Here is a 16,015-nt window from a genome sequence, read left to right as displayed (position 1 = left end):
ATTTGGCTTCAGATCCTGTGTGTGTGACCCCCGAAGGACAGATTTAGGAAAACAGATGTAAAAGGACCCAAACTATAGCTACACAGATGACCTGTGGGGTTTGGTTTCGGTTTTTTATTTTAACTTTTTTGGATGGGATTGGGAGGCGGACTCAAGGGGGAACAAAAAACCATAACAAACAAGATAAATATTGTATGAATTGAGTAAAAGATGAGAAAAAGGAATGTCTCTAGACAATGAAAAAGAACTACAGACAAATTGAAATTCAGCTCCCTCTTCCTTGTCAAACCAGTTCGGAGCCCAGTTCCTTCCTGAGAAGTAGGAGACAAGACCTCTCTCTCCTGCCTCAGTGCACCCCCTGCCCTCCCCGGTGGACAGGAGGCGAGATGCTCAGGAGAAGGTGGGCGTGGGGAGTCGGGGGGCAGGGGGCGGGGGGGCGGGTAGGGGGCCTCCTCCTTGCGCTGCACCTGCCCCAGAACAGGTGCTCCCGGGAGGTTTCAGCTGTGCGGTCTTGGGGGGGTTGCTTGCCCCGTCCGAGCCTTCACGTCCTCATGTACAAAATCAGGACAGATTCAGAGTCCTGGCCGTGTCCCCAGGACTGTCTCCCTCCTGACTCTGGAACCTGCTAGCGGTGGAGGTAGAGGGGAGGGGATAGATGGTGTTCACAGGAGCCAAGCCGGGGAGGGGGCCAGGCGGGGCGGCAGGGCAGCTGCTGAATCACCCCCCACCCCCCACCCAGAGGCGGCGTGGGGACCTGACAGGCAGCCCCGGGCACCTGTCTCCACGCCCCAGTCCTGGATTCAGATTCCCACCCCAGCACTGAGTCTCGCATCCGAGGCCCTGCCCCTGGCCGTATCTCCTCTTGGCTGGTCTTCCAAGCCCGCCCCTTGGCTGGCCCGCCTGCCTCCTTCCTGTAGCCGTTGGGGAACATTCCACCCACCACTGCTGCCCCGAGGCTTCAACAGTCTCCAGGGAGCCTTCGCTGGCTCTTCAACCCCAATCGAGGTCCCCCCCGCCCCACCTTCCATCTCTCACCATTGCTCTTCTGCTAGGAAGAAGCTCCCTGGAAGGGGCTGGAACCCAGGTCCCACTGATGGGCTAGTCTCCTGAGGTTCGTGCCACCCCAATGCCCCCTGAGGTTGGCAGGGGAGTCACTGACCCGGCCCCTGCCACAGTGTTCTAGGTGATCTGTGTCCCAGGGTCAGAGAGACCAAGCAGCTGGCTTAAGGCCATGCAGCATAGCTGGGGGTCCTGGCTAGAGCCCGGCAGGCCCCCACCCCTGGGGCCGGGACTGAGATGGCTGAGACTGTGCCCAGAGGACCCCGTGCTCTGTCCCCTCCAGACGACCCACGCTGGGATGCGGGAGGCACGGGTGACGCCGGCTGGGGCGTCCAGGCCGCTTGCTGTGGGCCTGCGCAGTGGACCAGCAGGGCTCGGGAAGCTCATCAATAATAGATCTGGCCGCAGCTGACGGCCCCCGCGGCGGGCGCCCGTAAATCAGCCTGACCGCGGTGACCACGCCGGCCAGCGCCTCGTGACCAGAGCACAGCCCCAGGGAGTCACCCGGGCTGCCAGACCGGCGTTCCCAGGTTCCTGGCCCAGGGCAGGGGCGCACTGGGCTCCGCTCGCCCAGTCTCCGCCTCTTCTGGCTCTCGCTGGGCCCGGGCCCCTCCGTCCCTCCCCACTGTCACCCTGGTCCACAGGGACTGCCCCAAGCCCGGTCTGCTCTCTGCACCCGGCACCTCCACGTCCACGCAAGACTCTTCCCTTGCCACCCGGGTCCACCTCCTAGATCGTTACATCCCCTCTAAGCTCAGAGTGTAAACTCTCTAGCGAGTTCCTGGGTGCCTCAGTTTCTCCCTCTATGAAATGAAGATAATACAAGTGCGCCCCACATCGGGCTCATGGGCTAATGCATGTTAGGCCTCACAGTGCCCAGAACCTGTAAAACCCCAGAAATGGGAGCTCTGCCCCCTTTGCCAGCCCATCTGTGGCCACACTCAGCACTTGCCACACATGCACACCCCTCTACAACAGTGCTCTGATTTTCCTATTCAAGCCCATGCTCTTCACATGCCCACATGCCAGCTTTGTCATGAACACATTCACATATGCATCTTGCACATACGTGTCTACATGTGTTAGACCCACCATGCATTCTGGTTAACTATGCAAGTCAGGCTGGGGAGAAGGTGCACCCGACTGAGGAAGTAGCACTGTGCAAAGGTCCTGTGGTGGGAGGGCACAGGTAAGCTCAGGGACTGAAAGAGGCAATTGTGCCTGCTGTGGCCACATTCCTGTTTGCTCCCAAGGGACCTTAGATAACAGGCCATCGTGTAACCTGACACAGGGGGGCTCGATCTCTTGCACAGTCTTGCCAAGCCAATGCTTCTCAGGTCGGGGTCTTCCAGCTTGCCTCCATCCTGCCGTTAACCACAAACATTTACTTTCTCTTAGTTCGGCCCCTCCTCCCCTGCCTCACAGAGGGTCTCAGGCCTCAGTGGCCAAGCCTAGGGAGCTCAGTTTTGGTGAGAGTCGAGCTCAGGGAGAGTGCGCCAGGAGGGAGGAGGCTGGCCATAAATTCCCAGTGAGTTGCCGCTGGCAGCTCTCCGCCTGCTCTCAGAGGCCATAAAATTTTACTGGAGCAAGAGCTGCTGCCCAGGAGGGCAGCCACGCAGGATTAGAGGGCTGCCGGCCCTCGGGGCCCCCCTCACCTGCCGGGCTGCGCAACCCCGGGGCTCATCCATCGGGCCTGCTTTCCTCAGAGGCTCAGGACGGCCCGCCACCTGCCCAGAGCAGAACATTTTACAGTTTGGGAAGTAATTTGCACCAGCCCTTCAGGGAATCTTCCAGGCCTCCCAGGGGGCTGGCAGGCCGGAGTCACCGTGATGCTCATTCGACAAATGAAACAGGCTCAGAGGGGGTGACTGTCCCTGGCCAAGGCTGCCCAGCGGAGTCAGGTGACTTGCATCGAGGATGCTTGAGTCCCATGAGCAAAGAGTATTCTTTCCCCTGGATTTCTCCTTTTTTATTCACCCACTCATCTGTTCACTTGTCCACCCTTTTCTTCTTTCCAACTATCCGTCTATCCATTCTCCCACCCACCCATCCATCTATCCGTCCGTCTGTACATCCGTCAGCCTCTCCGTCAGTTGGTCTGTCCACCCAACAAATGTTTGCGAAGCAGAGAGTATATGCAAGGTACAGAGCTCAACAAAGCACAGCCCCGCCCCCAAGGAGACAGACGGCTGCTGATGTCCCTGGGGAAGGTCAGCGCCCACCCCCCGGCACCCGCCTGTGGGCAGAGCAGAGCTGGGTGCTGGCGACAACGGGGCGCCCGTCATCTGAGCTTGCTCTCAAGCTCCCTTCTGTGGGCCAGAAACTGCGAGGAGTGTCTTCCCAGCCACGCCACGCGTTTGGAGCACGCACCTACTGCACGCAGTGTCTCCCGGGGTTGACCTAATTCGTGGCCGTCTTAGTGTCCTTAGTCTGCTGCTTTGAGCCTTCTCAGCAATCGGGACCCCCGGGACCCGAGCCGGCGGCATGGGGCAGTTAAAGGCTGTCGGGGGAGCCGGGGGGGGGGGTGGGTTGCGCAGGGGCGCTGTGCCAAGGTGGCCGAGGAGCAGAGGCCTCTGGGAAAGGCCTGCGGTGGGCACCGGCCGGGTTCAGCCCGGCTGAGGCCCGTACAGGAAACATCTTGGCCTGGCAAACAGGATGGTCGTTTGCCGTCTGAGCCTCGGGCGCCGTGGTGCCGGGGCAGAAAGGCCCAGAATAGTTCCTGCCCTCCCCTGCCCCCTGCCCCCTGCCCCCTGCCAGGCCCCTGCCTGCTGTTCAGCGGCCTCCGACCCCCCGCAGGTGCCCGCAGATGGGAACCTCCACCAGCAAGCCTGCTTCCTCCGGGCTTCCCACGGACCCTAGCCTGCAGAAGGGAAAAGCAGAGGTTCAGGGAGGGGAAGTGGGTACCTGTGGGATCCCAGCAGTGTGCAGGGGGGTGCTCAGTCAAAGAGCTTCCAGCTCCAGGCCCGGGGTGCCTTCAGGATCGGGGGTCGGGGAAGAAGGAGCCGCCTTTGGGGGTTTTCTCACCTCCTGGCCAAGCTGCCATCTGAGTGGATCTAGATCCCCCCTTTCCTGGGGCTCCTGGCCCTCATCTCTGCACCCTGCTCCCCCAGGGCACGGTTCCCAGAGCTCTAACCTCTGGGAGCAGACTCTTTCAACGTCCTTCAAAGGCTCCTCCTAAGGGCAGGTGGCTCTTAAGAGAGATTTCTGGAATGGAGCGCGGTGACACAAAGGGTATGGGGGTGTGGTGACCCTGCATCTGACAAGCTCTGAGTCTAAGCCATCCTAAAAGCTCCCCCATCCCTCCCTCACTGCCCTTCCCGCCCACATCCCTCCCCACAGAGTGTCCATGCAGGGGTGCATGGCAAGCTCTGTCCGGGCTTGAGAGGTGGGGCACACTGACCGCCACCCCAGACGGCCCCTGGGGTGCCAGGAGCCCAACCCTGCCTTGCTGTGTAATCTTGGGCAGAGCACACACCCTCTCTGGGCCTCCTCACTGCACTGGAAAGGACATCAGTTGGGAATCTCTCTTCTTGCTCTTGAATTTTCTAATTTGATGATATTAAGATTCCTTCAGCCTCAGGTTTCTGAGAGTCTGTGATTCTCAGACTCAGCCTTTCCAGAATTTTCTCGACCACTTTGTGTCTGTCTTGTGCACCAGCGATTGTTCTGGGAAGCCCTGCAGGGTCAGCTAAGGCTCCAGCCCAGCTGTGGTCCTCCCAGGTCATACCTCAGAGGTGTCCCTCCCCTTGGGCTTTGCCTCTGCCCCCTCATAATTACTGGTGCTGTAGCTTGTTGGTCAGCTTGAGCAAATCACTTCACCTTCCTGGACCTGTTCCCTCATCTAACAAATGGAGATCAGGGTGCCCACGTCTCGACGTTCATGTCTGCTGGGGGAGTGGTGGTGGCTGCTGAGGGTGAGGGGGATTGGGCCCTAGTGTAGACTCTGCCTCCAGGGCTACTATTTTGGTGGGGGGACCAGGCATCAATTAGGGACAGGACTGTCCTGGGAGCCCAGCGAGGGGCCTGAGGGCCCCAGAGGCACCTTGGCCCCCGGGGCCCAGCCTCAAAGGCCCATGCAGGCGTGAAAGGCTGAGCTTCTGTGCCTCCGACGCCACGAAGCGGGGCGTGAAATCTGGGCGCACGCGGTGCAGCAGAGCAAGGGCTGGGCGGACGCAGGCCATCCTTTGATGTGCTTTTGGGGTGTGTAATTAACTGTAACTGAAATATTATTTGATCTTTTATGTGGAAAATCAAATTGTGTTGTGTCAGACGTGAATAAATACACACCGGTCGGTTTCTGCGGCGGCTCCTCCCCAGCCTTCTCCTCCCTCTGCCCGCTCCACCCCCTGCGCCATGGTGGAAACATAATTCTCGCCTTTTAAACTTTTTCCCTTTGTCTGGTTGTGAAAGGCCCCATTGTCCTGGGGCAGGGGCAGGAGGCGGGGAGGGGTCCCCCGAGCAGGCGGAGGGGCTGGGGCTCGGGGGCTCAGCATCGGGAGCTCCCTGTCTCCAGTCTCCCACACTGGGTGGCTGGGAGCACAGCGTTTCAGGGGTCGGAGCCTCAGTCTCCCCATCTGGGGTCCCCTCAAGGAGGGCCCCACGGAGTGGGGGCAGGGGAGCCTCACTTTGTAAGTGATGGGCCCTGAAAGTGGGATTTGAGACGCTGGCAGTTGCTTTGACGCAAGGGGGACGGTGTCTCTGGAGACTCAGTAGGTGATCCGAGTTCTGATCGGTTCCTCGGGTGAAGCCAGGGGAGGGTGCTGGGGGCGGGCGGAAACATAGTCCAGTGGTTAGGGACCGACTTTGGAGCCAGCCAGGCCTGGGTTCAAGTGGTGCCGCTGCTATTTACCAACTGTGTGACCTCCCCGAGACTTTGTTCCCCCACCTGGAAAGTGAGGCTGCTCCCTCCCTGGGTTGGAGAGCACCTAACCTGCGCATGTTCTGTTCCTCCTGCCTAGGACTCCCTTCCCTGCCTCTTGTCCTAGTCGACACCTCTCCATGTGCCAGGGCTCAGCTTGGACGTCACTTATTCTTACAAGGGACCTTGGCTGGCACCCCTGGGCTTGCCTTCCTGAAGGGTCCCTGGTCCCCTCCCTCTGCTTTCTCCAATTCTCTCCCACAATCCCCCCCACCCTCATCCTATGCCTGCACGGACCTGTTCTAGTGGCCACCTTACCCTCAGCACTGTGAGCAGAGGACGCTCCCCAGAGATGCCTCTTAGCTTTTTGGCAGCGTCCCAGCACCTGGAACAGCATGAGGCACAGAGTGGGAGCTCAGGAAGTGGTAGCTGCCATTATAGCTGCAAACTCCGGCTCCGACGGGAACCTCCCCCTGTGCTCATCAACCCCAGTCCCTACAGGGAAATCTGGTGCTGGAGTGGGAGCAGGAATCAGAGATGGCCAAGTGAAAACACTGGGAGCTGGGCCCGGGCCAAATCAAACATCCGGGAATTAAAAAAATAAACAAAAAAAGAGAAGCCACAATTATTGTCTGAACCGGTAATATTTACCTGACTGGGAGACAATATAATTTTGAGGAGTGAGCCGTCCAGCTTCTAGCTGGTCTGCCTCTGGGGGTGGGGTGGGGGTGGGGGTGTTTACGTGGGTGGAGGGCTTCTTGCTTCTCCAGGCAGAAAGGCAGAGAAAGAGCCAGGAGAGGATCCCCGACTCTGAGACTCTCGCTGTAGAGCTGGGGAAACTGAGGCCTGCCAGGGGACAGCTTCCAAAGATGACACAGAGGGAGAGAGAGCCCAAAGTGGTTTCCATGTCCTGACGCCTAAACCAGTGCTGCTTCCTCCAAGAATGACAATAAAAGCATTTGTCAAGCATATACTAGATGCTGGGTCCTGGGCCAAAGGTTTTCCATGCAGGTACTTTTCCCTCCCTGTTTTATAGGGCTCACATTTTAGTTTTCATGAACCCCTTTCTCCATTAAAAAATACTGAAAATTAGGGATGCCTGGGTGGCTCAGCGTCTTAGCACCTGCCTTAGGCCCAGGGCATGATCCTGGGGTCCTGGGATCGGGTCCTGCATCGGGCTCCCTGCATGGAGCCTGTTTCTCCCTCTGCCTGTGTCTCCGTCTCTCTCTCTCTATGTCTCTCATGAATAAATAAATAAATAAATAAATAAATAAATAAATAAAATCTTTAAAAAATAAAAAAAATCCTAAAAATTATATTTTATGACTATGTTGGTAGAACAATGAAAATATTGATTTCATATGTTAAGCCACTGTGTTCAAAAGTTCTTTTTTTGCCCTTCTGATTTTAATTTATTTTATTAAAGATTTTATTTATTTACTCATGAGACACACACACACACACACACACAGAGAGAGAGAGAGAGAGAGAGGCAGAGACATAGGCAGAGGGAAAAGCAGGCTCCATGCAAGGAGCCCAACGCGGGACTTGATCCCGGGTCCCCAGGATCATACCCTGAGTTGAAGGCGGCGCTAAACCACTGAGCCACCCGGGCTGCCCTCCCTTCTGGTTTTAAAATAAACTAAAACACATTCAAAGCCCCTAATGTTATCTCGGGTCCTAGGCTCCGTGACTGCCGTGGCTTGATGGTTAAATTGATTCTGTACAGAGGGGAAACTGAGGCACAGGGCGACGTTGAGGCTCAAAGAAGTAAGGCCCCTAGCTCAGACACATAACCTGTTAACAAAAGGAGCTGGAAAAACCAAGGTTCATTTTGGGGTGGGTGACTTACCACCAAGAAAGGGGCCATCCCCCTGCGCCCCCAGGACTTGCCCCCTGCAAAGCCTCTAGCTGAACCCCATGTTCTCCTGGGTCTGGGCTGTCGCTGTGCTGGCTGGTGTCCAGCATCTGGAAGGCCTGTGGTGCCCTACAAGGCGACACATTCCCAATGTCCCTCCCTTTCTTGATTTCTACAGTTTCAGGACTTCCTGCCCTGGGTGTTCAATGGAGTCCTGGGCCAAAAGCCATTGCTGGAACTCGTAGATTATATCCTTGGTCACTGTAGGTCGGGACTTCCCAAGGGCTGGACCGCCGGCCCCAGGCTGGAAGAGATGCTGCTGTCTGTTGGCACAAAGGACATTGAACAGTGAGAAAGTGGCTTCTTGCTGGTGTTCCTTCAACCTGCTGGTAATACCAGGGAGAAAGTCTTGGTTGGGTGTTAATGTGTCGGCAATACTCGTCCCTAAGACTGATTTCTCTCCCTTTGTAAAGCCTCGGGAAATGGAGAAGGCAACCACGTCTGTCTCTAAGTTAGCTGCACTGCTTTTTCATCGTTTTGAGGGTTCCTTTTTATCGATGGCATCTTATACGGGGTTCCCATTTAAGACGGAATAGAAAGTTTCTTTTTTTAAAGATTTAGTTTATTTATTCACGAGAGGCACAGAGAGAGAGGCAGAGGGAGAAGCAGGCTCCACGCAGGGAGCCGACGTGGGACTTGATCCTGGGTCTCCAGGATCAGGCCCTGGGCTGGAGGCGGCGCTAAACCACTGAGCCACCCAGGGATCCCCTAGAACGTTTCTTTTACAAATAAGTTTAAGTAAAAGATAGAGGTCAGTTTAGAGGAAAATACTAAGTAGATCGGCACAGAAATCGTGCTGGAGGTGCATAAAACCAGTGAAGTCTGGAAAAGCTGCTGGAGGCCACAAAGGCCCCCTTGTCAGTTTGACTTCGGGCTCAGATAGGGCCAGTGACTTGCCCAAGGTCACACAGCAAGCGTGTGGCGTGTAGAAAGGCCTCAAACTCAGGTCCTTGTGCGTGCAAAACCTATGCTTTTATTTCAGGAATTGTTCACTTTTTGGAATGGGGTGGGGTGGAGGTCAGGGCCCTGTTGGTGGCCGGTTCCTCAAAAGAGCTTGTGAATCATGAAGGCATGATTTCGCCAAAATTTTCAGCGGCTTTGCCATTTAGTCTCAGAACTTCCGCACACACTCTGCCACCTGTCCTTGTCACCCCCTGCCTTGTATGTATGATGACAGCTGCTTTCCCTGGCTGGGACTCTGTTCTGCTCCTGATCACGTTCCTCGTGTCCAGTCCTTTCTCTAAGGGTCACCATGGGGTGCAGAAGGGGCCACAGAGGTCGGTGGGACACATGTCCCCATCTGCGTCCACGTGGCCCCAGAGAGCAGAGCAGGGAGCCAGGCCTCCCTCAGTGGAACCAAGCTGGTTCTCAGTGCCAGAGCTGTTCCGCCGGTGGGGCTGCCTGGCTAGAGAGTGATCTCTCCGTCGCTGGAAGCATGCAGGCAGAGGCCGGGGTCGGAATTCTCACCCTAGGAATGAAACAGCCTCTAAGCTCCTCTTCTTTACCAGACATGGTCCCAGCGTGTCCGCGGGGCTGGTGAATGCCGTCTGGGCACCTGGGGCCAGACGGGGCGGACTGGGGACCCGACTCCTCCAAGCCCCACCTCCCCCCGTTCTTGGCTTCCCTCAGCTTGCTAGCGCCCATCCCCGCCTCGTTATTGCCGTTCTAGGTATCAGCTGCCGTGTTAACAAATACCCCATAACTTAACTGGCTTAAAACGGCAGCCACCGTTCACCTGGCTCTTGAATCTGTCACCCGGCTCGGGCTCAGCAGAAGGGACTCCTCGCTGCTCCGGGTGCCATCAGCTGCCATGGTCTGAGCGGGGTCTTCTTTTCCCCTTCATGGTCCACGAGCCGCTTGGTCCCCCTCCCCGCGTGGAAGCTGGTTCCAAGTCTCCGCACGGAGCACGGGGGACGTGTGTGATGTTACCCAGCCCGCGTGGAAGGAACACGGCCGCCTTCAGCCGCCCTCTGTTGCTCCGGCCATCACAAAGGTCAGCCTCGTTTTACAGAAGTGGAGATGGAGGCTCCACCTCTCGAGTGTGAGGGACAGGGGACACGGCGGTGACCGTCCTTGGAAAATATATAATCCGTTGCCTTAACTCTGCTTGCTTCTCTGTTTGCTGTCCCGTGACCACAGGGACCTGGTGTCACTCGCTGCCACATCTTCAGCTTCTGGACGGTGCCTGGCAAACAGTAGGTGCTCGATATGTGCTTGTCGGATACAAAAATGGAGAGAGGATGCAAAACAGAGGCAGAGTGCCTGGTCGGTGGCTGGCGGAGGGGCGGCTGACGGCCCGCGGGACCCGGAGGCAGGGAGCCCGCCCCGGGGGAGGCCGGAGCGGGCCAGCCTGTGGGGTCTGCGGCCCATGAGCTGCGTGGGGCACCGGCCTGGGGCGGGGTCCAGGCAGGCGGAGGCCGCGTCCACTCGGCAGCCTCCCTCCGCTGGCAATTTCCCTAACGGCCGGGGCCGCACAGCCAAGAGTAATGAAACAGAGGAATGTGGGTGACATTTTTCTAAAGAGGAAAAATGTAGACTTTCAAGTCAAACTGAAAGACTTATCGGGTTCGCAGCGAGGCTAGAGCTCACGTTTGCGAACCGGCTGCTAGATTGAGGGGCACAGCCGAGTCCCGGGGATGCTCGCTCCCCGCCGGGCCGTGCCTGCCGACACTGTTTTGACTGGATCCTGGCACCTATTTTACTCCGGCTCGTCCGAAACGGAGATGGGCTGTGTCTGGGGATGGCGGCCGGGAGGCTGCGCAGGGCTCTTCGCTGATTGGGGACGGGGCAGGTGGCCGGGCTGGGCACCCGCTGGCACCCGGCGGCTGGGCGACGGAATTGACCACAACACCCAGTGCGATTCGCCCATCGAGAAAGTTCTCTTTCCCTCTCTCCACACGCCCTGTCTTGTTTCCGACACCCCCTCCCCGCCCAGCAGCCCCTCGAGGCTCAGAGAGCTCCAGGGCCTCATCCAGGGTGACGCCAGGGAACTCGTCCCGAGGCCCCACACAGTCCCTGGTCTCCTGGTTGTCAGGCTACCGCGTCCGGAATTGGACCTTCTGGTTAGTGGAGGACTCTGGTTAGGTGCGGGGTGTCCTGGTCAGTCCTCTGGGTTTGTTTGTTTATTTATTTATTTATTTAAAATATTTTTATTTATTTATTCAGGAGAGACACAGAGAGAGAGAGAGAGATAGAGAGAGAGAGAGAGAGAGAGAGAGGCAGAGACACAGGTAGAGGGAGAAGCAGGTTCCATGCAGGGAGCCCGACATGAGACTCTATCCTGGGTCTCCAGGATCATGCCCTGGGCTGAAGGCAGGTGCTCAACCGCTGAGCCACCCAGGCTGCCCGTCCTCTGGGTTTAGATGCTGGCTTCCAGAGGCTTCTTCCAACACCCCTGAGCCCCTTTCCTGTCATGTGTGTCCATCCATTCTGTAGAGCTCCGTTTACTGGGCCATCGGACCAGTGTGGCTGTCGGCACCTTCGTTCCTGTCCCGGAGCATCTGCTGTGTTTAGGCTGAGATCTTGAACTCGATGTGCCCCAGACTGAACCCGACATCCCCTCCTCTTCCCTCCTCGCTCTCCCCTGGGGTGGCTTCTCTCATAAACCGGAGGAACACCTCTGTCTTTCTAGGAGGTGCCCTCGAGTCCCCTCTCCCAGGAATCCCCAGGCACGACTGTCCCCGAGGCCTTGAGCATCTCAGGTCTGTCTGCCTCTCGCCTCCCACACTGCCACCACCCTAGTGGGTCAAGACTGCCAAGCACCCCCCACCCCCACCAGTCCACCCCAGTCTGTTCTCCCCTTTGCAACTCAGCCACCCCACAGCAGCCAGAGCCTCCTCTAAGATGCAGCTCACCCCCTGCCTCAAATCTAGCTTCTCAAGGGTCTATGGGGTCTGGACACCCTGCCCATCTGCCTGCCACCCCAGTCTTGCCACCTGTCCAAGCCCCACGTGCACGACCAGATCACCTGCAATTTTGCACGTGTTCTTTCTCTTCTCCCTCATACCTCAGTGTGCACATGCTGCCCTTTCTACCTGGAAAGCCACAATGTATTCAAATGGTCTGCTCCTCCCTCCTGTCCTGCCCTGGGCGGTGAGCTCCTTGGAGACAGGCCTGGACTTTACCCATTTGGGTTCCCTGGTACCCTTCATATGCCTTAGCTCATCACAGGGGCTGGATGCACGTTCATTGTATGACTAAGTGACTCCAGCCTGTTGGTTGACCACATCCTCTGAAGAGGTGGTCCAAAGCACTGGGGGTTACCCAGACACGTGGTGGGTCCCAGGGGCCTGGACATTCAGCCCATGGTGTCATGGGATCCAGCTGGGCAGAGATGGCCTTAGGAGCTAAAGGTAAAGTGAGGCTCAGCATTTGGGAGCTGGGAGCCTATGGTTGTCCAGAGAAGGGACTCAGGTCAAGATGTTTTGGGTCTTGTCTGGGGGACAGGGAAGGGAAGGTCCAATGGCCTGAACAAAGGCCTGGAGGCCTGGAAAGGAAATTGTCACGGAGGAGGGAGACGGCCAACAATGAGGCTTGTCTGAAGCCAAGACTGGTGCAGTATCAGAAAGTCAGGCAGTTAAGCGTCTGACTTGATGTCGGCTCAGGTTGTGATCTCAGGGTCCTGGGATCGAGCCCTGTGTCAGGCTCTGTGCTCAGCAGAGGGGGAGTCTGCTTGGGATTCTCTCTCTCCCTCTCCTTCTGCAACTCCCCCGGCTCATGCTCTCTCTTTCTCTCTCTCAAATAAAATAAAATTTCAGTGCCTATAGAAACCTCAAACCCAAGCCTCCATTCATGGGTGGGGAAATGGAGGCCAGGGGCAGGGGGCCTTGCTTCTGACAGAACCAGGGGGCCTTGCTTCCGACAGAACCAGAACTGAAAGCTGACTCTGAGTCGAGTTTCCCTGGTTCGGGAACACACCCCGAGGAGGAAAATGGGAGGTACTTGGCCTACAGAGAAGCCCTTGGGGCCATGGAGGGAAACGGCACTCCTCAGGCCTGTTCAGATCACCTCAATGTTACTTGAAGGGTGTGGGGGTCACAGAGGCACAGACTACAATTTCCTTGGAGGAAATGACCTGCCGTCTGGGGTGGCAGGGGCATGTCTGGGGAGACTGGCTGGTAGACCAAGGGGAGGGAAGGGAGGTGCACCTTGCCATGTCTGGGTCGCTTCTGCCACCAGCTGCCCCTGTCCTCTGGGCCGGCCTCGCCGTCCAGCAGCCAGCGGGGGACAGGGAGCTCGCCAGCTTGGGAAAGCCCTCGCCTTCCCATCCTGTTCCAGTCCCGTCCAGAGGGGCTGGCTGGGGGCTGTTGCCTGGTGCCTCCATCAGCTCTGCCCCCGCCCCTCATATACTCACAGTAACAATAAGTCTTAAACACTACCACTGGTGGTTGTGCATGGCCCGCCTGACTTCAGCTTAATCCTCAGGAGTTAGGAATTCTTCCCAGTTCACAGAGGAGGAAAGTGAGATTCGGTTGGCTGGATTCAAACCCAGATCCGCTTGGCTTCAAAGCTCTGAGGTAGTAGACTGAGTGTTATGGACAGGCTCAGGCCCGGTGTCCTACTGCAGGGGATTGTCGGGAGCTGGCTGGCCCCGGTCCCCACTGCGGTGTGTCTGGGCTTCCTATTCTGGAATCGAAGAATGTTGACAGGACACAGTATCTGCCACCAGATGCTTGGCCTACAGGGAAAGACGCCCGGCTCTGTGATGCACCTTGTGGAACCTCCCCGATGCCTTCCCAGAGCCCCCCACCCCCCAATGTGCACCAAGGCGGGTTGTTCTTTCCCTCCCTCCCAGCTCTGGCTCATGATGTTCACAGGACGTTTGCATGGTGTACGCCCCTCTCGATAGATTCGCAACTCACAAAGACGGACATGGCACCCCTAAAGCAATGCCTGGGCCCCATAGGTCCTTCGTTAGTTCTGACTTAATATTGTAAGATAAACACGCACACACACAGAAACATGCCAAAGTAAGCCAGGATATGTACTGAGGGGTTTCGAGCAGGGCAGTGCCTTTTTTTTTTTTTTTTAAGATTTTATTTATTTATTCATGACGGACAGAGAGAGAGAGAGAGAGAGAGAGAGAGAGGCAGAGACACAGGCAGAGGGAGAAGCAGGCTCCCCGTGGAGAGCCTGATGCTGGACTTGGTCCCAGGACTTCTGGGATCACGCCCTGAGCCAAAGGCAGACGCTCAACCGCTGAGCCACCCAGGTGTCCCAGGACAGTGCTTTGAAAGGATTATTATTTTATGTATTTTACACGAGTGAGCCATGTTCATGATAAAAATACTAGAACATCAAGATAAGGATTAAAAATAAAATCCCTCTCACCAGTAGCCGCTATTACTATTTTGGTAAATGAGTCTTCATACTTTTTCAAGCTATATGCAGGGATGTTGCATTGACTCATTCCAGCAGGGCACCATGCATACGGTATTCTTGAGTGATTACAGTTGTCTAGTGCACAGCCTGGGCCACTGTGTATGGCAACCCGGAGTATGTGTATGTCTGTGCATGTTAATTTTTTATAGCAATGATGCCAAACTACATATACTGTTTGAAAAATTGCATTTACTACCGAAAGAATACTGTTATCATCTTTTGTGTTAATAAATATCTCATTTTTAAATGTCTTTAAGATAATTTAGGCTATCAGGTTGTTTTCAATGTTTTCCACTTAGTGATACTATCCCATATTATGATGAACATGCTTCTGGGTCTTTGCGCATTTAAGTTCTTGGGATAAATTCTAGGAATTCTGAGCGAGAGGATATCTGGTGTCTAAGGCTTTTGATACAAACTGCCAAGTTTTTCTCTCGGAGTGCTGTAGCGATGCGCTGTTCCACCAATAATGCAGGAAAGAAAAAGGCCAGTATAAATCTGATACGACAGTAAGAGGAGGAGAAGGAGAGGATATGATGGAGTACTTGGTTTGCCAGGAGCCTGCAGAGAGAGATTTCTCTTTAGCAGGTTGAAGGAAGAACAGTCTGTCAGTAAGGGCTCAGCCTCGTGGCCTGTACTGTTGAAGCCGCAGCTTTACAGCTCGGGTTCGGGCTCTGCCCTGAATCTCTATTTGACTTTGAGCAAGTCGTTTACCCCTCTGCAGTTTCTCTCCTATAAACAAGCAAGATTAGGCTAAATTTGGAACAGAACATAGATCACCTTGTGATTGATTGGTAATGCCTGCCTCAGAAGAGATTGCCCAGCCCTCCTGCCTTGGCAGGGAAGAGTTCTGTGATCACTTAATAATGCCTGCCACAGGCATGGGAAGTGGGGTGATGGAGCCTTTGCCATGTATTTGCTGTTTCAGGACTAGACACCCTTAGAGGCTACTGAAACTCCGAATAGGTAGGGAATTTCCCCCAATACCTCGTTTTTCAGAAATGTCTAGACTTTGAGTCATGCTTCATCGAGTTAGCCAAGTGCTCCTACTCTGGTCTGTCGTGTTCTGGGTGTATTGCAACGGAGCTGAGAGGCAAACGACATCTAATTTCTGTCTCTCGACCCTAATCTGCATCTCATGACATTGTCTTCAGCCTGTAGAGGGAGGATTGGGGATTTCCTGCAATTTCAGTATTCCATTCAGTTTTTATCATTTTAAGGTTCATGCGTTTCTAATTGTTATGAATACCATGGCAAAATTAATAGTTCTATGGTTGGTTTATTACATTTAGTAAAATTATGTGCATGCAGTGTTTGCCAAGAGAAGACGCGGCAGGCTCCTTAATCATGTAAAGATGATAATTTAGTTGTTACACTTGTTGAAATGATGGGATTAATTTTTAAAAAGTTTGCAAACTGGAGGAGAAATGTAAAACATTAATTTAGTTAGACAAGCAAGCCGACAACTGACAAATCCTTTCAGCCAAACCTGGTAATGGAGATGCTATGGACCCCGCAGGGAAGAGACTCATCAAGGAGGCTTTGGCTCTCTCGGGGAATTGGGAGTGTGAGGATGGAGTGTGCTGTGTGACTTTTGGGGAACCACTTTCCCTCTCTGGGCCTTTATTTTTCTTCTATAGAATGGGACCAGAGGTATGGTTTCCATATAATGTCCTGCAGAGTCCTAGGGCTTCAGAAAATGTCTTGGGAGCTTAAAAAAGGCAGATGGGATGAGATTTCAGCAGAATGGGCGTCAGTTTTGGGGAGTCTGTCTAGATTCCATTTTTGAGTGCTGGCAC

At 55.3% G+C, this 16,015-nt stretch overlaps 1 long non-coding RNA gene across 1 annotated transcript in view; it reads left to right on the top strand.

The window, feature by feature from the left end:
• The first annotated feature begins 299 nt into the window (after nt 1-299).
• Nucleotides 300-16,015, top strand: part of LOC118352352 (uncharacterized) — a 60,753-nt gene continuing 45,037 nt past the window's right edge. Inside the window, exon 1 of the long non-coding RNA XR_004809307.2 lies at nt 300-400. This is a non-coding gene — a long non-coding RNA (uncharacterized LOC118352352). The remainder of the gene's footprint in view (nt 401-16,015) is intronic.

The sequence above is a fragment of the Canis lupus genome, chromosome 26 (genome assembly GCF_003254725.2).
Source record: "Canis lupus dingo isolate Sandy chromosome 26, ASM325472v2, whole genome shotgun sequence".
Lineage (NCBI taxonomy): Eukaryota > Metazoa > Chordata > Mammalia > Carnivora > Canidae > Canis > Canis lupus.
Note: the sequence above shows the minus strand (reverse complement) of the source record. Positions and strands in the feature narration are given on the sequence as shown.